This window comes from Tupaia chinensis, unplaced genomic scaffold, assembly GCF_000334495.1.
Source record: "Tupaia chinensis unplaced genomic scaffold, TupChi_1.0 Scaffold000294_1, whole genome shotgun sequence".
Classification (NCBI taxonomy): domain Eukaryota; kingdom Metazoa; phylum Chordata; class Mammalia; order Scandentia; family Tupaiidae; genus Tupaia; species Tupaia belangeri.
In genome coordinates this window covers 1,071,918-1,077,428 of record NW_006159779.1, presented here as the reverse complement: position 1 = coordinate 1,077,428, position 5,511 = coordinate 1,071,918, and the positions used below count along the sequence as shown (strand labels likewise).

Below are 5,511 nucleotides of genomic sequence, written 5' to 3'. Positions count from 1 at the left end.
CTTTCCCTGAAGCCCTGTGGGGCCCACTTTGCAGACGGCGTGTTGCTGGCCCAAATCCCTCTGTTTAACTGACCGAGGGTTCTTCTGCTGTTGCCTCACAGCCATCAAGCCCCACAGCCCCGGGAACCCAGAGTCCGGCCGTCCCTGCGCACCGAGTCACCGAGTGGTGTATGCTGCGTCCTCGCGCCCCTCTCGGTGCTGTGGTGTGAGGCGCGCCCTCCCCAGCTGGCTGTGGCAGTGAGGCAGACCTGAGGCCCTGCGTCCCGCAGACTTCTACCCTACATAACCATCCTGTTTCAGCGCCTCATGGCTGCATTTGAGCTCAGCAGGGCAAGGCAGGGTTATTTCCACCCCATCTCAGATGGGTCGAGTGAGGCTTGGGCAGGCAAGTGAGGGTGGCTCCAGGTGCCAGCCCAGGCTTCAGGCACGGTCAGGCCCCTGGTGGGAGCCTTGACCAGCCCCGTGGAGGCCCACTCTGGCTGCCCGGCCTGCCCCAATGCCCGCGTCTGTTTGGGCCTGGCCCTCCCTGTTGTCTAGGACAGACTGCGACCCTGCCCTGAGCCTCAGGCCCTCCTCAGCAAAGTGGGGCTGTCCTGCCATGGTATGAGGGCCTCAGGAGCCAGCTGCACATGCCACAGTAGGGCCTGGGGACAGCTGCGTGGTCACTGGCCCAGAGCTGCACACCCTTCACTCACCGCCTCCAGTCGTAGGGTTCTGAGCCCGCTCCCTGCACAGTCCGGGGGGTCCCATGGAGGGAGAGACTCCTGCAGCCTCTGCCCCTTGCTGTGCTGCCCCTGTACACACAAGCACACACACACGGACACTTACACACAACCACACATACAGACGCACACACAGACACACACAAGCATACATAGACAGACACAACCACACACACACTTGCACACAACCACACACAGACACACACACACGAGAACACACAGACACACACAACCACATATACAGACGCACACACACAGACATACACAAGCACACATAGACAGACACAAGGACACACACAGACACTCACATACACACATAGACACACACACAAGCACACACACACGGACACTTACACACAACCACACATACAGACACACACAAGGACACATAGATAGACACAACCACACACAAGACACACACAAACACACATACAGGCACACACACATAGATACACACACAGTCACAACCATACACACAGACATTCACACACAATCTACACACAGACACACACACACACACACAAGCACCACACAGACACAACCACACATACAGACACACACATAGACACACAAGCATGCACACACTTACACACAACCACAAACATACACACACAAATACAGACACAACCACACACACATTCACACACAATCACACACACAGACACACATACACACATACACACATACACACACAAGCACATGCACACACACAACCACACACATAGACGCACACAGACATAGACACAATCACACACACACTCACACAGAACCACACACACACACACACACATAGACACACAACCACACACACACACTTATACATTCACACACTCTCATACACACAACCCACACACAACCCCCCCACAGACACAGACACTTCCACATTCACACACACACACACACACATAGACATACACAAGCACACACTTATGCTCAACCACATAGACACACAACCACACACACACACTTATACATTCACACACTCTCATACACACAACCCACACACAACCCCCCCACAGACACAGACACTTCCACATTCACACACACACAGACACTTACACATTCACACACAATCTCATACACACAACTCACACACTCACAACCACACACACAGACATACACAGACACTTACACACAACCACAGTTACACACTCACGTTTGCACACAGGCACATTCACACGTACCCACACCTCACACTCATACCCATGCACACATAGTCACTCCCCTGCATGCACCTACAATCGCACGCACTTGTGTATACACCCCCACGCTCTCCCACACACTCGTGCACACGCTCACTCACTCTCACACAGGTGCATCTTCATGCGCGAGCACACTTGCATGTGTGCCTGTCGCGGCCTCCTCCCGCGTCCGGGTAACACCGTCGCGCGGCTGCTCCCTGCTCTGCGGCAGCCCTCACGTGCACGTGCTCGCCGCTCTACGTGAGATTAACGCTCCAGACGGTCATCTGCCTTCTCGCCGCAGAGTCCCAGCGAAACAAAAGATGAGAGATTTGGCAGGTCGTGGGGGTGGGGAGATAATTAGGGATGACAAAGGGCCCTGTTCTTCGCTTCACTTATCTCACCACTGGCCCGCATGGTGCCGGGCGCCCGACGAGGTGTGTGACTGATAGGTGTGGGCGCCTGCCCCCTCGAGCAGCCGTCGGACCCTGGCTACAGCTGGGACAGGCGCCCTCGGCCCGTGGCTGGGGAGATGAGGGCGCGGAGGGGGGCCTTTTCACCAGAACAGGGCTGGTAAGAGTGGGGGATTGGAGGGGGCCAGCCCCAGGAGATGGGACCCCTGTGAGACAGGGGGTGGCACACTGCAGATGGTCTTGTCCCCACCCTCCCCATGCCTTGGGTTCTTATGCTGCAGGATGGAGCACAGCCTCACTGGTTGTGTCCCAGAAGGGACTCAGGGCCGTCCACAGGTGCTGCCTTTTTACAGAAATTCTTCCTGTATGCATGATAGAACATATGTGCATGCATGTGAACATGTGTGCATGCATGTGAGAGCCAGAGTGAGGAAAGCGCACCCTTGGAGGGAGCGACCATGCTGTGGTCCTTTCCTCTGGTCCTCCAGCCATCAGATCAGGCTGACTGGGCCAGGAGCTCAAACCGTGGCCGCCATGTGGGACCTGGTTTCTCCTGAGCGTGTGTTGCTGTGCTGCAGAGCGGCCCTCACCCAGACACGGTCAGTGTTGGCTGTGGCTGTGGCCGACTCATGGAAGTGGCTCAGGAGCCTGGCTTCTTTGGGGGAGGGGGCTACTGAAGAGGGGAGAACAGATGGACGAGGATCGAGATGGGGAGCTGGGCCAGGGAAGGGGAGAGGATCTGTTGGGCCCTTCCTAGCCGGGGTGACTGCACCAGCCATGTGGCTGAGAAGTGCCACTGCCCACTCTCAGACGCAGCTCTCCCCCTGTAAATGGAGACCCAAGACCCTCAGAGGGCCTTGGGGAGGACAGGGAAGGATACCCGGCCCACAGCGGGTCCCCTGTACGAGGCCTTCCCTCCCCAGGGGCTCTCATGGGGGCCGAGGGTGGCTGCTGAGGCAGGCAGTTTCCAGCCCTCAGCTCTCTGTCCCACCCCAGGGGAAGGGCTGCCTGGCAAGTAGGAAGGTCTCCAGGGAGGGAACCTCCAGGGGTCAGGATGCAGAGGGGGTGAGCATCCTGGGCCTGGGTCTTGTCTGCAAGGTCTCTGCAAAATGGGCATGTAATCACCCCTGGGAAGTCATGGAAGGGCAATGTCCTTGCTATTGCTCTTGTCACAGTTCTTGCGGCTTCACAGCTGTCAGGGTTCTGGGGTGCAGCTCCTGCCGGACAGCACAGAGAGGACTGACGTGTAGCTTCCCACCTGCCTGCCAGGTAGAGCAGCTCTTGTCCATGTGTTCACTCTTACACACCTAAGGCCTGCACGGGCTCACACAGGGTAGGTGGGATGAGGAGGGAAACCCGTGCACAAGGCACGAGTGTGCTGACCTGGGCGTACCATGGGGCTCAGCCCAACCAGGCATCCCCCTTCCTCTGTCCCCCGATGCTAGGGCTCCTGGACATGGGGAGCAGCTGGGGCAGGCCTTTGTTAGTAACAGGTCATGGGCACCGAGGAGGGTGGCACTCCAGACACCGGAACAGCCCTGGAGGCGGGAAAGGCTGGGCTGCGCTCAGAAAACAGGAAGCGAGTCGTCAGGGCTGAGTTGAGCAGGGAGTTGGAGCAGGGCAGTCTGCACGGTGTGCTGGGATGGCCACCGTGGAGCCGGTGAGCCAGGCCATACGGTCCGGGCTTGTTCGGGGGCAGCAGGGAGCCCTGGGTGGCTTTGGAGTAGAGGAGTCGCGTGCAGGAAGTGCTTGACACGGGAGCCTCTTCCTCCCTGTTCAGCCGGGCTCACGGGGGCCTGGCTGGGCTAGGCCCAGTAGGGGACATGTAGGAGCTGCTCAGAGAAGCAAGTGGGAAGTGACCTCGACAGAGGGGAGCCTGTGCTCCCAGGGATCCTCTCTTGCATCAGCGACTGTTTGAGGGACAGGATGCAGGAGCCTAGAACCCTGGTCCAGCCCCCTTGCTTCCTGTGTGTCCTCAGACACATTGCCTGACTTCTCTGTGCAGCCATTTCTTGGTGTCTAGAAGGGGGCTTCCCAGCAGTCTTGTCCCGAGGAACGGCGGAGCTGCTGGCTGTGATCGTGGTGGCAAGGACGAGGGGCCGAAGAGGGCGAGATGTGATTCCTGGCCATGTAGTCGCCATTCTGGAATGGGAGTGGGCGTGCTGGGTTGGAGCCCTGGCTCTGTCGCTCATGCCTCTCCACACCTCCATTTCTGCATCCGTAAAACGGGTCAGTGAGGGCAGCTGTCCACCCAGGGTGGATGTGAGGCTCGAGCTGACCGTCCTTGGAGAGACCTTTGGGGCGGTGTCTGTGTGGGTGCCCTCCGCGGCCCAGCGGCCCCTGTGCCCTCAGCCCTTGGGCATCGTGCCCTGGTCTGGGCTCACCCCCACCAGACAACCCCAGTCTCTTCTGCCCCCAGGACATGGGGAGCAGCCTGGGCTGTCTGTACCCCTGACTAGTTAAATGACTCCTGGCCCAGCCCTGCCTATGTGGGGCCGTGGGCCTCAGCTGGGAGGAGGAAGGCTCTGCTCCCGAAATTTTCCAGTCAAGTGTCTCCCCCTCCCCTTTGCTGTTAGGGAACCCATGTTCACGCTTCAGGGGGAAGCCGTTTAATGACTGGCCACGAGGAGGTCATTTATATTGGCTAAGCGGGCTTAATTAGACTGGATTCGAAGGTTACCGTAAGCACACAGAAACGCTGTTAAGGGGTTAACCTCTGAGAGATTACATTGTATTCAGCGCTCTGTTAAAGTTTGAATTAATTTTTCCCATGGGTTTGTTCACATTCTAATTTTCGACTAAATGAGACATCTGTTTCAGAAAAGGGAAATTTGCTCTGGTTGTCATGGCAACTATCATTCTGTAAGAAAATTATTCCAATGGTTACTTTAGAACAGAAAGACAGAGATTCAGAACATAAAGCTGCCTCCCATCGCCTAGTCGGAATTCTGCTCGCCCGCCCTCCTTGGGGGGCATGACGGGCCTCGGACTGTGGGCAACACGGGGCTCAGGGCTCCCGGAGGCTGCGGCTCGGTCCAGGCCCCAGGTTGCCCCTGCAGACCCCAGCATTGTGTCTTGGGCATGTGTGGGTCAGACCCTGGGTAGGGGTGAGTGAGGGCCAAGCTGGACCTGGCTCCCCAGTGGCAGGCCCTCCGGAGCCCCCGCCCGCCCTTTCCACAAAAACCAGGCAGACAC

At 57.9% G+C, this 5,511-nt stretch overlaps 1 protein-coding gene across 2 annotated transcripts in view; it reads left to right on the top strand.

Annotated features, from left to right (window-relative positions):
• The window catches only part of MPPED1 (metallophosphoesterase domain containing 1), a 98,925-nt gene that overhangs the window by 78,087 nt on the left and 15,327 nt on the right, over nt 1-5,511 (top strand). The gene's annotated exons all lie outside the window — the stretch shown is intronic.